This window comes from Palaemon carinicauda, chromosome 14 (genome assembly GCF_036898095.1).
Source record: "Palaemon carinicauda isolate YSFRI2023 chromosome 14, ASM3689809v2, whole genome shotgun sequence".
Lineage (NCBI taxonomy): Eukaryota > Metazoa > Arthropoda > Malacostraca > Decapoda > Palaemonidae > Palaemon > Palaemon carinicauda.
In genome coordinates this window covers 101,323,480-101,339,816 of record NC_090738.1, presented here as the reverse complement: position 1 = coordinate 101,339,816, position 16,337 = coordinate 101,323,480, and positions in this window count along the sequence as shown.

Genomic DNA, 16,337 nt, shown 5'->3' with positions numbered 1-16,337 from the left:
TCTTCGGTAGCATTTCAGTTGTGAAAAATATCTTCAAACTTATTATGTTGTGGAGTCATCACAATTTTTGTTAAGCCAAAAGTTAGAAAAGAATTTGGTTAGGCTTAGGGTGTTTTGACTAATCTGGGATGCATAGGCATTTTGTTGCAAAGAAAGAAAGTCCGTTATTACATGTGTGGTCTGAAAAGAAAGAGCAGTGTGTGTGTGTGAAAGATTATATATATATATATATATATTATATCTATATATATATGTATATATATATATATATATATAATACATATATATATATATATATATACATATATATATATATATATATATGTATATATATATATATATATATATATGACTAATTGCAATAATTACAAAGGCATAACACTTAAATCACTTGTCATGAAATACATAGTAAGCTTATTCTAAAGGGACTGGAAAGAAAGATTGATGATAAGCTGAGAGACGAACAAGCAGGATTTAGAAAAGGTAGAAGTTGCACTGACCAAGTTTCCGTTTTGAGACCTGATGTACAGCAATTCGTAGAATAAAGAAATCCCCTTTTGATGGCATTTGTGGAATATGAAAAAGCCTTTGATAGTGTACACCGGCCAATTTCGTGGAGAGTTTTGTGTAAATTTGATTAAACCTGTTCATGAGCATAGCAAGTGCAAAGTTAATGTCAATGGAGTCTTATCCTCGTCGTGGATTTATTAATGCGTAGAACAGCAAAAGAGGGTGAAGAAGGATTGGACTGGATTGGTGACAAGAATTTAGTAGACCTAGATTATGCGGTTGATGCCATCCTTGTTAGCCAAACACCACAAGATTTGCAATGCTTGCTTACTAGAATGCATGAAATATCACACGAGGTTGGGCTGAATATAAATGGAAGTAAGATAGATGTGATGAGAACGTAGTATGCAATGGAATATGAAATATCATTGGATGGAGAAAGGATTAATGAGGTAAAATCATTTAGGTATTTAGGAACTATGATCTCCAATACAGCGTCTTTAGAATTAGAGTTTACTGAAAGATTAAAGTAAACAAATCAGACAATGGCTAGGATAAGTAAAATTTGTAAATGAAATCGCCTGAAATTACATATACAAATCAGACTTTACATCAGGTTAGTGAAATCGGTGTTACTCTATGGACAAGAGTCCTGGTATGATAATGAAACAATCTCCAATCAATTTAGTAGATTTGAGAACAAAGTGCTCAGAAGGATACTGGGAGTTGAATGGTAGGACAGGATTAGAAATGAAACTATAAGATAGATTACTCACCAAGAGAGATTAGTTCACCAAACGTTTAACTGGGCTTTGCAAGGGACTAGAGTTGGAAAACCCAGGCCTATATGTTTGAAGACTATGAAGAGCGAGGTAGATGATGATAAATGGAGAAGTACCGTATTTAATTAAAAGCTCAAGAGATGACTGGTGAAATCTAACCGAGGCCCCTTTACGTCAATAGACGTAGGAGTAGATGATGATAATGATGTGATATATATATATATATATATATATATGTATGTATGTATATATATATATATGAGAGAGAGAGAGAGAGAGAGAGAGAGAGAGAGAGAGAGAGATTCCATAACTTCACCTTATAATGATTGTAATAACAAGGATAAATGAACACCTGCGTAGAGAAAGAAACAAGGAGAAACAAAGAGAGATAAGAGAGTATCTTTTAAATAATCGAAAACAGGTACCATGGTTTTCCATTCAGAGGTTTTGCAAGATCGTACATGGTAACGGTTTTGTTCTTTATCTTATCACTTGCTCTTCCCTGCATTCTGAATAAACAAAACAGTATAAACCCGATAACTATTTTTTAGTTTTGTTTGAATTTTGTAGTTCTTTACTCGTAAGTCCTGGAATTCAAGCTCGATGTCTTTTTAATAAATTTTTGTGGCATTCACCTCGCCTCTCAGTTACCACCTCTCTCCCACCTTCCCTCATCACTGCTGTGTCTTACGGTTTGATGATTCCGTCCTCCGACAAAGACTCTACTATCAACGCTACATCCCTGAACTACCACCCTTCACCAGTGCAATGGCTTTCATCTGGTTTCAGCATGCCAAGATCCAGTTTCACATTAAGGGCATGACTCGCTCAACCACCAAAGCAGATTATGTTCTAGCAGCGATCCACAGGAGCAGTACTCACCATCGCCAGACGTCCGTATAGTCATACTTTTTCAGCTTTCTCAACAACTGTTGGGGGACCAAAAGGCTTCGCTCGCCCTCAGGGAAATGGCCATTATCGCTCACCTGTAGGTTGTCGCAGACGGCTCTCCTGGTGAAGTGATTCTTCTTCCTGTACTTTGGTTTTGGTGCCTACCCTAAGCTGTACTCTCTGACATCCCAATGTATATTTTACCCATGAAGGACCTGATGATCTAAGTTGACGCCTTTATGAACAGCCACTTTGCAACCTTTCAGACCTCCATTAATGCCTCGACTCCTGACAAAAAAGACAACTATTCAACATAGACCGAAGCTGGTGTGAATGTGGTAGGACACAGATGCCCAACCAACGACGTCCCTAACCAATGACCTCTCCAGCTACTTGCTGACACCCATAGGTCGCAATTATGCTACTACTACTCTAGATTTAGGGTTGCTGCACAGAAATATGCGAATGGTTGTCAGTGGCCAAAAAACGCGTAAGGAGGCCACTCCTTATCCACACCCTCGACCATCAAAGCACTGCAAGAATTCTTGGGCATGATCAACTATTATCACCGTTTCCCTAAGCCCAAGAATCTGAAGTAGGGCCCCTTTCAAGAAGCGGCCTCCTACAATCCAAAGAATGCCCTATCAAATGCTTCTACTCAAACTTCTCGTGTGCCACATGTACCTCTCCTTCTCTCTGCCGATGTCAAAAAACTCACTATTAATGCAGTGCTCAAGCAGGTGGTCAACAGCTCGCCCAGTAGCCTTCTTCAATCAAAAAAGTTCTAAGGCAGAATCCGGCTACTCTACCATCTGGCAGTGCACTTGACTGTCCGTCACTTTTTCACGAACCACATGCCTCTGGTGCAACCCGACACCTGGTTCGCCCTTCAATGCCAATATCTCTCTGCTGTTGCTGAATACAATTACACCCTTTAACACGTACCGGAGAAAATGAATCCTGTTGCTGATGCTCTTTCAAGAAACACATTGGGTGCCTTTCACCTGGGATTGGATTATGAAGCCTTGGCAGATACCAAACAAAAAGATCCGTAGTACTAACCCTGTAGGATATCGTGCACATCCCTTCATTGGGAATATGTCCCCCTTAACGACTCCAATGCCACCCTCCTCTGTGATGTCAGCACTGGTAGACCTAGACTATGGAAACCTTCTCCCATGCGTCTGATAGGTGTTTGATTTCATTCATCACTCGTGCCAATCTACTGCACAGCTAACGAAGACAAAGTTCATTTGGCACTGCTTTAGTAAGAATGCTAAACTTCATGCCAAACTTCAAAAGTATATAGACACATGGATTCAAGAGAGGATGCCTTTCCTTAACCTCAGCGATGTTTTGCCCACATTCACGTCGACGTAGTAGGCCCCCTACCCAAATCACAAGGACATTATGACCTGATTACCCTCAGCGACCACTCCACTCGTTGGCCGGAAGCCATTCCCATGGAAACTGCAACATCCGCCTCATGTACATCTTCTTTACACTCAAGGTGGATTGTGATATTTGGTATCCATGACCATAGTACTTCTGACAGGGGTACCACTTTCACCTCTCAATTGTGGACATTATTAGTAAACCTCCTTGGAATCACCCTACATCAAACAGCCACCTAGAACCCTGCTGCCAACGGACTAGTTGAATGTTTTCGTCGCATCCTAAGAGTTGCACTGATACCCCACTGCAAAGATTCCAACTGATATATTTATCTTCCAAGGGTCCTCCTGGGACTTACAAGCCCCAAGGTAAGCAACGCATACCGACGTATCTGCACTTGGCAACACATATTGTCTTGCGCAACGACACTAGCAAGACACCACCAGTGCCCTCTTCCACGGGCCCTCTCCTCGTGATTCGTCGTACGATGAAAGACTTCTTAATCAACAGGGGTATCAAAGAAGACTGGGACTCCATTGATCGCCAAAAGCCAGCTTATCTCCTGCATGATAACCCGCCTACAGTTCACTTCTCAAGATCAGGGCACCCTATTCCAAATATATGTAATTTTTAAGGGGGTAGCCATTTACCGCAAGTGTTTCATACACAATCGTGCACAGTAACAGTTTTGCTTTTTATCTTATCACTTGCTCTTCCCTGCACTGTTAGTAAACCAACATGCATAAACCTGGGGCTCTTGTTTAATTTTGTTTGATTTTTGTGAAGTTCTTGCTCGCAAGTGCTGGTACTTAATCTCGATGTCTGTTTAATAACATTTTGTTGCATTCACCTCGTCTTTAAGTTATCACCTAAATGGCACCTCACACAGTAAGGTTACTTTATCAATAGTGAAAAATTCCGTCTGGACAGAGCCATCCTCAAAACAGATAATCAATGCACAGATTAATTCCATTCTGTCATTCCAAAATAGGTAGTAACGCACCCATCTATCAATATTGGCTCATTTCTCTTAATCAAAACATTTATATATATATATATATATATACACACATATATATATATATATATATATGTATATATTATATAAAATATATATATATATATATATATGCATAAGTATACACATATATATATATATATATATATATTATATATATATATATATATGGATAAGTATACATATACATATATATATATATATATGTGTGTGTGTGTTGTGTGTGTCTTACTTATAACTGTAATCGAACAGTTTAACATGTTTTTTCAAAAAGGCCCATAAAAGAAACACAGGAAATATGAATAAATCACACTATATTTCGGTCAATAAACATCGACCCTCTTCAGGATGTAAAGTAAAAATGAGGGATACAGTGGAGAGTGACGGTTTATATATGAAAGCAAAAGGGTGTGTTCAATTGTTCTATAGTTGTTATAATTGCTGGAAGGATTAGCCAAATTTAATTACATCCAGGTGCATCTTCTTATTGTTGAGCCGCTTGGAGGAAGTCTTGACCTCTGATGCATGTCTGGTGGTCGGTCTCCGTGGATTATCTTCTTAATGATAGGGTTGAGAAGAGTATTGTCCACTGTGTCAGCTTTCCATTGGCCCCCAGATAGGTTCATTGTGTTTGATTGATTTATGATGGCTGATTCCAGGATTTTCCTTCTGTATGGACAGGTACTCTTAAAAAGCAAAGACAACTCACTCCAGTTAATCTGGTGCCCTAAATCCCTAAGGTGAATGAAAATCCCCGAGTTTTCATACCCATATCTAACAGATCTTTTGTGTTCGGATAATCTTTGATTAACGCCGGATTCTATATCTATTTTATTTTGATAAACATTAATAAGGGCGCTTCCTATGGTCTTTGGATATGAAAAAACAAAGGGGTTCTCAGTTTTGATATGATTTGTTATATTTTTAATACCTTCTATATATGGGAGTTTTATCTTATTTTCAAAATCTCTTTGGTTAGTAACATCATGATCTTTATAATATATCGTCTTGGCTTTGTTGATGGCCTTTTCTATGACATACGTCGGGTAGAATAGCTGGGCGAGTTGTTTACGGATGATTTCAAATTCTTTATTTAGGTAGGCTGGGGAACAGATTCTCAAACCTCTAAGAAATAGATTGCAAGCTACTCCAATTTTTACAGAAATGTCGTGATAACTAAAGAAATGAATGTAGGAAATAGAGAAAGTTGGTTTTCTATACACAGTGAAATTATACCCCGTCGATTCCCTTATAATTAGTATGTCCAAAAAAGCTAATTTTCCATCTTTTTCCCATTCAGTTTTAAATTTTATGCTAGGGACTAGGGAATTTAGATTATTGAAAAATATATTGAAATCTCCCCAGCTATCATCCCAATATGTGAAAATGTCATCAACATAGCGTTCAAACCATGTTCGTAGGTTTAATTGTTGTTAAAATTTCTGTTTCAAAGTATTCCATGTATAGGTTAGCTAAAATTGGAGAAAACGGGCTGCCCATACTACAACCAAATTTCTGTTTGTAAAAATTTCCATTGAAAGAGAAAACGTTATTTGACACGCTTAGTTTAATTAACTTAATTGTTTTTTCAATACCGAGGGGGAAGTGATCTTCATAAGGGATTAATTTTTCCCTCAAGAAACCTAATACATCGTTGATCGGGACCTTTGTAAATAGGGATTCTACGTCAAGACTCAAGAGTTTTACATTGTTTACCGGGATATTTAATCTATTGAATTTCTGGATGAAGTCCTCTGCATGTTTAATATGAGCTGAAGAAAAGCTCCCTAGAAAGGGAGACAGCAAGTCTGCTAACCATTTTGATATATTATATATAAATGACCCTTTACATGAGACGATTGGGCGTAAGGGAATACCGTCCTTATGAGCTTTTTGGGAGCCCGTAAAAATATGGCAACGAAGGGTTCATGACTTTGAATTTTTCTAAGACCTCGATGTCTTTTTTATTATTTCCAATTTTTCTTACGGATTTGAAAAACTCCGGAGCAATAGAGTTACGGGGATCTTTTGTTAGCTTTTCATATGTAGTGTCATCGTTTAAGAGTTGTTGAACTTTGTTGACATACGTCTCTTTATCAAGAATGCCTTTTTTTCCGTCTTTATCCGATTTTGTGATGATGATATTATCGGTTTTGTTTAATGAAAAAATAGCATTATGAAACCTTCTGGGAAGCGGATTTTTACTGTTACTTTGTTCTAATGCATTTAACAAGATTCCTTTTAGGCAAGTTTCATCTTTCTCAAAATTGTTTTTAGAGAAATGTTTATCGAAGGCCACCACATAATCAAAATGACTTTCCCGTCCGGGTTTCATAGCAAAAGAGATACCTAGATTCAGAGCTGTTTGCTCATTCACTGTGAGTGGACGGTTCGATAAATTCAAAACGTTATTTTCCAATCCTAAATTATTCCATGTACTATTTCGTATGAGTCTTTCTAATTTATTATTCAATTTCTCGGAGTGAGTCACATTACTATTAATAGCACCAGTCAGCACATATGAAGAAAGATCTCTGTACATACCATCATCTCGGCATAGCAGACGAAGAGATACCCCCTATTCACTTATATTCCTCCGTGTTACATAGATGTCATGATTTGCTGACATAATTCGTTCTTGCAGAAATGTCCTGGAGTAATTAGGAAAGGGGTCCGATGTTGACGTCCAGCGTGAAAAGCCATACATTTTTGGTATAACTTGTTCTTGCAGACACTCTTCAAGAAACCATTTCTGGTTTTTCCTCCGATGAAGTCCCTGCACTATAGTGCTCCCAAACGAAAGTGGCAGTCGAATGATAGTTCTTCTTAATATTTCGTATAGATTTCAAATAATTTCATACCTTCACGACCTCTCGGTGAGGATACAAGAAAACAATTTGCCCAGCTTGACATTTGCGTATTAACCGATTTAGCGTGTCGGACTAATCCTGTTCTTCTCTGAGAATGAGTAACCTCTAAATCTTAATCTTTTAATTCTTTCCGGTTTATTTCTACCTACAGAGTTTTTCAGTACACTGGAATTTTTTGTAATCCTTTTAAATACATATACACAAACACACACACACACACACACACATATATATATATATATATACATATATATATGTAAATATATATATATATATATATATGTGTGTGTGTGTGTGTGTATATATGTATATACAATATATATATATATATATATATGTGTGTGTGTGTGTATATATGTATATACAATATATATATATATATATATATGTGTGTGTGTATGTATGTATGTATGTATGTATGTATGTATATATATATATATATATACACAAACACACACACATATATATATATATATATATACATATATACATATGTGAATATATATATATATATATATATATAATGCCGTATATCATATTCACTCAGATAAAGATGTAGAATTAATAAAGACACGTGCGCCTTGTTTTTAAATGAATTAGAGACTTTTAATCTATTCCAATTTCTTCTCCATTGGCCACCTGGGAAAAATAGTCTTTTGGTAAACAGAATGAGATTATGAAAAGTAAATTGCCACTTTCTCTAAATAAAAAAAAAGTATTTACATGATCCTACCAGTTTCAACTTTTGCATCGGAAACTTGGAGCTTTACTAAAAGCTTAGAATATAAGCTAGTTACAACTCAAAGAGCTATGGAAAGAATACATATGGGAATAATGCTAAGCAGAAAAAGAACAACATGGATACGAGAGTAAAATAAAGTAAAGGATATTCTAATAGCATTCAGGAAATAGAAATGGAAATGCCCAGGACATATAATAAGTATTACAGATAACAGTAGACATATGAATAACTGAATGGGTCCTCAGAAATTGAAAAAGAAGCACATGTCTGAGGCCTTTGTTTTGCAGTAGACTAGTAACGGCTGATGATGAGGATGATTATGATAATAATGATGATGATGATGATGATACAGTATATATATATATATATATATATATATATATATATATATATATATATGTGTGTATATATACATATTTTACATATACATATATATGTATATATATGTGTGTATATATATATATATATATATATACATATATATATATATATATATATATGTATATATATATATATATATATATTTATATATGTATATATATATATATAAATATATAAATATATATATATATATATATATATTTATATATATATATATATATATATAAATATATAAATATATATATATATATATATATATATTTATATATATATATATATATATACATATATATATATATATATATAAACACACACACACACACACACACATATATATATATATATATGTGTGTGTGTGTGTGTGTGCGTGTGTATGTTTATGCATAAAAATATATATATATATATATATATAAATATATAAATATATATATATATATATATATATTTATATATATATATATATATATACATATATATATATATATATATAAACACACACACACACACACACACACATATATATATATATATATATATGTGTGTGTGTGTGTGTGTGTGCGTGTGTATGTTTATGCATAAAATATTTGATCTAAATTATTATGCTTTCACACTATTCGAACAATTAAAAGCTATAATTTTTGGATTCAAATATTTTCCATTACTAGTAGTAGAGGAAAATCAACATTAAACAGGGGAAATGAGAGAATCTATGGCCTGTTATATTAAAGATTTTTTTTAAGGGTTCGCGTAAGGATATGTATCATTCTTAATAATTTTAAGCATTTTCATTTATATTTAAATACAGAAACTTATGCGTAAAAGAGCATAAGAAACAGACAATTGCCTTGGAAGAAAATATATATATATTTGAGTATATGCAGATAAGTATAATTTGAGAACAAATGATCATAAATACATGGAAGATAAAAATTCAAAACGGGATTTCTAGAAACAAAAATTTATAAGATATAAATTTCAGAGATCTTGTTCCTATTTTCCTATCTCTCTTTTTTATCTTAATAATATTATTCCCTATTCTCTCTATTTGGTGGTTTGAGTTTTTTTTTTTTATAATTGCATGACCTTTATAATAATAATAATAATAATAATAATAATAATAATAATAATAATAATAATAATAATAATAATAATAATAATAATAATAATAATAATAATAATTAGACTCCCCTTTTATCATGAAATAAAATTAAACATTCACAATCTCTAACAAAATCTATATAACAATAAAAATTTGACTGAAAAACACTGTACATGATCGTAAAATAACTTTCAAAAAGATTCAAAACCTTCTCCCTGCCTACACAACTTTTCAATACGACATGAACGTGACACGAAAAAATTAATTGCAAGTATTTTGCAGAGCGGATTGGCGATGCTTTGTATTGCAATGCCCTTTAGCATGCAGAGGAAACTCATTCTGAAGTGGAAAGTTGCAGACTTCAAGCAAAGATGTCGTTGCTTTATTGCAATAAATATTGCAGAAAAAAAAATCATTGTTGTTGCGGTATAATGGTTCAAATAACTGAGTGCTAGAGAGAGAGAGAGAGAGAGAGAGACGGGCAAGTTTTGATTCCCATCGTGTTAGTAAAATATCACACGGAGGATTTTTTTGATTTTGATATATATATATATATATATATATATATATATATGTAATAGTTAAAATAGTTAATATTACATGTTTGAAACACATGACGTAATATGTCATTTTGGTTGAAGATGCTAGCCGTGGGACTTGCTGTAGTCATTCAAATCATAAACAGGACGCACAATGCAGCCTCAACAATGTGACATTTTTCTTAAGCATCAACACCTTGCATCAGCGTGTGAAAGTTTGTGACGTCACCGGATGCAGGTGTCTTCCGGGATTGTGACAAAACTGATTTATAAACTAAGCATACGATATCTGTGATATCGATAATTTAGTCAGTTCATATCTATACTTCACCAGAATTGGTCATCTGACCAACCCAGCTCCCTCCAGTGATGGAGATGTTTAACTCTGTTGTTTTTAACTAATAAATACTTTTAAAGCTAATAAGATGTACTTCGTTACCCATCTATACACATCTTAAACAACACATACTCAATGTGTGCTTATAAAAGTAGCACACTAATAAATGGTGGCAGCGGTAACACACCAATAAATGGTGGCAGCGGTTAAACTCTAAGAATTAGAGAAAGATCTTCAAGACTTCAAAATAAAAGCTGTAAAACCAGAGAAAGATCTTCAAGAACTCAACATTATCTACATGAATCTACAATTTTGACTAAGTATTATAGTCCATCGGAATAGTTAATATTAACGAATGTTATGAATACAAACTGAATCTTTAATCAACATCCTAGGAAACCCAAGGACTGGCGTTCAACAATTGCAAAACATACCCAGGAAGCACTACATTCAACAAGAAACTCGAACGATACATCGCTAACAAAACATCAAGAGGGAGAGAGAGGACGTGTCGACATCACACAGAACCATATATAAGCTAAGTACAAATTTTTGAATTCATTCCAGTTTGGGCAGTGAAGTGTAGTTATCACGAGTCGTTAGTCGATTATTACTGGGGTGAGTGAATTGCTAATCTTTTGTTAAAGGAAACTGTGTTCAACTCCGAATTCTCATTTAGAATTTTTCTCTCTTTGTGCTAATTCCTTTTTCTTTCAGAAATTCTCGGGAAATGTTTTGGGATTAGTAACATTGTTTGGGGAATTTTGTTATACATATGCGTTTACGCAGTGGACGTCTGTACTCATATAGATATTTTGATAGAATTGCAAGGGGTCGAAGAGATAGGAAAAGAAATACAGCAGTCATGACTCCCCCTGTGAGCCCATCCCCTGGACCTAGTGGTGTAGGCCAGACTAATCCTCCTCCAATTGTGACGCTTGTAAATGCCAGGTCAGCAATCCTTCCTTTTCAGAGTCGGGTCAACGGGTTCTTGCCACAAAATGTGGAGTCATGGATTTCATCCGTCGATGCCCATTTAAATGCCAAACAAATCGTAGACCCTTTTGTACAATTACAAGAAGCTAAAAGTTTTATAGATTTTTCTAAGGGGGATGCGAGTGCGTATTTAAGAGGTGTTTCATTTCAAGAAGCAGTTACCTGGGATGATTTCAAAGTTAGGTTACGCGCGGTCTATGGGGGTGAGGAAGCCTTGGATGTAGTATTAACGTTACGAAATACACTTAATCAAGCCACTGTGAATCGGCTTAATGTTATTGAGAGAGCAGCTCTCATAGCTGATAGGCTTAATGAATATCAGGACATTTTGGGTCATTCCACTTGGGTTACTAGCGATAACATCTCCGTGAAAGATTTTTTACGATTAATGTATTTAACTTGCATGACACTTATGTTGCCTGAAGCTTTAGTGCGGTGTTTTGATAAGAAGTTAACGCCTGCAAGTACGGAATTGGATGTCTATAAACAGATAAAGAAACACAAGTCCAAGTGTCCAGATCTCGATCCCGTGTTAACTCAAATTTTTGCAAAGAATGAAACAAAGCCACAAACAGTGAACGTAGTTAGCAGTCAAGTAGCGGGAATGACGTGCTATAACTGCAAACGTCAAGGTCACTTAAGCGCAGACTGCAGAACGAAATTCTGCTCGATTCACAATACTGCAACACATTCATATAGCCAATGTTACTCGCGTAAGACACAACAATATCCCAGAAATACACAGTCAGTTCCATATGGAAATAAAAAGAAAAATCCTCATTTCAACAATAAGAAGAAACAACCAAATGTCAATGCAGTTCAGAGTCCAAAACAAACGAACACTTCTTCGAATATCGCTGAGCCTGGGTCGTCAAACCAGACCTCGCAAGGTCAGACTAATTTTCAGAATGTGCAGAGCAAAGCAAATACCACATAGTTAACTCTAGAGGGGAAGAGAGTGATGTTGGGTCAAGGTCATTCATGTCAACATCAATAGTATTGAATAATCAATTTAATGTTTTATCAGATAATTGTGAGACAATAGATTTTCCTATGAAACACACGGCCGAATTAAGTATAAGAGTGCATGCTCCCGTAGATTTGCAACGAATTCATACAATAATAAGCTAAAATGAGTTACGGCCAACCTTATATGCTGTAAATTTAGAACACAAATCCTTTACGTTATTTTTTGACTCTGGTAGTCCACGTAATATCATGGATTTGAAGACACATCATTTGTTGTTTTCGAACTTTCCGATTGAAAAATCCGGAATTAGACTTTCGGGTATAGGAAATAATGAATTAAATGTCATAGGCATAACTCATGTTCAGTTCAGAGTCGGTAATCGCACGTTTGCCGATACATTTGTTGTTTTAAAAAACATTAATATGTATCCAGCTGTAATTATAGGATACCCATCTATGGGAAATCAAAACATTATCTTAGCCCCTGCCAAGCACGGCGTGTATATCAAAGGGAAATTCTATAAGTCTTCTAATACCTTAAAATCAGTTTTGGATAAAAAGGAGACGACAAATGTAACCGTAACGTACGTTGAAGAACCAATAACTTGTCTCACTAATAAAGAAATAATATACGCGACCCAGCAGAATTCTCGTTCACCCGTAATATCATCTTGCACACAATCTATCGAACCAAACCTACCTTCGAATTTAATAGTGCAAATAAAGAAAACATTACCGGGATCTGAAATATTAATCCTTTCCGATACTTTGAAAACTAACGGATTGTCTGTCACACAAGCTATTTATACAGTAGGCTCACATCAACAATGTAATATTGAAGTCTGTAATCATTTAAATAACACTTTAGTAATTCACAAAAATCAACATATCTTGGATGTAGAAGTTTATAAACATCGTATTCTTACCGTTGCTGAAATCAATCACTCTCAATCAGTTGCGGATGAATCCCTTTTGCGATCTATTAAAAATAAAATCAATAAAAACATTCAAGACGAAGAAATTCAGCAGAAAATTTTTGAACTTTTAACTAAATATCATGATGTTTTTTCCACTACGGATGGATCCTTAGGAAAAACAGATGTGATCGAGCATCAAATAAGGTTAAAGGACAAGCAGAAAATTATCTATGTACCCTCGTACAGACTCCGTATGAAATTCCAGGATGAAATAAATGATGAAGTAGGTAAAATGCTAGAAGAAGGAGTCATTAGGAAATCAAACAGCCCTTATAATTTTCCTTTAATAGTTGTACTGAAAAAAGATCGAACATGGCGTATCTGCGTCGACTTCCGTTGTCTAAACAAGGAAATGATCCCTGATCGATTCCCAGTGCCATGTACTGACGATATTTTGTCTTTGTTAGGTCAGAATAAATATTTTACCAGTTTGGACTTACTTAAAGGCTTTCACCAGATATCATTAGAAGAAGATAGTATCCCATACACAGCCTTCAGCACAGCCAGGGGACATTATGAATTTTTACGGATGCCTTTTGGTTTACGTTGTGCTCCTATAACATTTACAAGAATGATTAACATAGTGTTTGGAGACATGTTAGGGGATATATTGCATGCCTATATGGATGATCTTGTAATCTTTTCCAACACCTTAGAAGAACATCTACGTAAGTTAGAACTAGTACTACAGAGATTAAGACAACATAACTTAAGGGTAAAGATTAGTAAGTGTGAATTTTTCAAAACAGAATTAATATATTTGGGTTTCATGGTGTCAAGCCAGGGTCTTAAAGTAGTCCATGATAAGGTGTCGGCTATACGTAATTTTCCCATACCTACTAATGTCAAGGGAATACAGCAATTTCTGGGTTGTAGTGGATATTACAGGCGTTTTATACGCAACTATTCAATAATAGCCGCTCCTTTAACTGATCTTACGAAGAAGGGCGTAGATTCCATATGGTCTGAGCAACATCAACAGGCGTTTAATACTTTGAAAGATGAACTGTGTAGTTCTCCTATCTTAAAATTTCCTGACTTCGGTAAGGAATTCTTCATTGCAACAGACGCCTCGGACTTAGGAGTAGGAGGGGTATTGCTTCAGCAATATGATAAACAATTTTTCCCGTTAGCTTTCTATTCTTGAAAATTGAGAACTTCCGAAAGTAAGTATGCAGTAATAGACAAGGAAGGGCTAGCTATTGTTAATTCGCTAGTGCGTTTTAAGTTCATAATTTACAATTATCCTGTTAAGGTTCTTACTGACCATAAACCACTAACAGAGTTATTTAAAGGCTTCAACCACAGCCATAAACGAACTCGGTGGCATTTGATCATTCAAGATTTTGGCGCAAGAATCGGGTATTTACCTGGGAAAGCAAATATCATTGCGGATGCATTATCACGCAACCCTGTGTCATCTTGTACAGAGCCTTTAGCTGAATTAATAGATATATCAACATCCATGCCTATTGTAAAAACAATATCTGAACAAGAAGATTTAGGCTGGAGCGCTGAATTGTTACAGACTGACCAAAGAAAAGATCAGAAAATAGAAACAATTATAAATGCTTTGAAAGGCAATCATAAGGAAAAGGAATATATAAAGTATAAGCAGCAGAATTATATAATCAAAGATAATATTCTGTGTAGGACTGTGACAAGGAAAACCCGCAATACACCACATGTAACTAACGACCAGGTAGTAGTACCAACCTCACTTATTTCCACTGTCCTGAATTGGTTGCATTCAAATCCATTACATGGACACCCGGGGTTCTCATTAATGTCACAGAAAGCCAAATCATTGTTTTATTGGCATACAATGCTTACAGTTATAAAAAGACACATAGTTAATTGTCGCACATGTCAGGAAAACAAAGGGCATACGAAAACACCTGTCAGCCTAGGAGCTTATCCTGTGCCCAATCAACCCTTTGAAAGAATACATTTAGATTTGTTAACAGGATTTTACGAGTCAGACAGAGGAAATAAGCACCTCTTAGTAATTATAGATGCTTTAACTCGATATACAGAACTAATAGCGCTTAAAACTAAAACTGCGATTGAATGCGCTAGGAAGTTTTACGAGTGTTACATTTGTAAACATGGAATTCCACACATGATAATCTCAGATTCGGGTGGTGAATTTAATAATCACTTTCTTACCTCATTGTGTGAATTCCTCAGCATAAAGAAAATAAATACCATGATATATCACCCAGAGTCGAATGGGCTAGTGGAAAGAGCAAATAGGAAGATATTAAATATATTAAGGGTAACACTAGGGGGATCAGACCCCAACTGGGATATTGCAATACCGGCGGCACTGAGTACTCTGAATCATTCATATCATATATCAATTAAAATGTCACCGCTTGAGGCATTGTATGGTACCCCAGTTAGAACGCCTTTCCATGTATTAACGCCTACAACTAATCTATCAAATCCTTTAAAAGAATGTATAAATGCAAGTATAAGTCGATATGATGTCCTTCGGAAGAATTTAGAAGAATCACAAATCATAATGAAAAGGAATCATGATAAAACAGCGAAACCAACTAAAACATATACCGTGGGTGATAACGTATATATTCAAATCAATGTACGAAAAGGGGTCAATTATAAACTAACACCTAAGTTTGAAGGCCCATTTAACATTTTGGAAACATTAACGACCAATGGGTTTAGAGTTCAAAACGTATCCCAACCCACGGATGAGAGAATAGTACCATTGGCTCACCTAAGAAATTAAAAAGAAAAGAGAGGAAAAGAAGTGAGGAAAATTCTTTTTTTTATGTGATTAAAAGTTTTCTTTTTAATACAGGAGT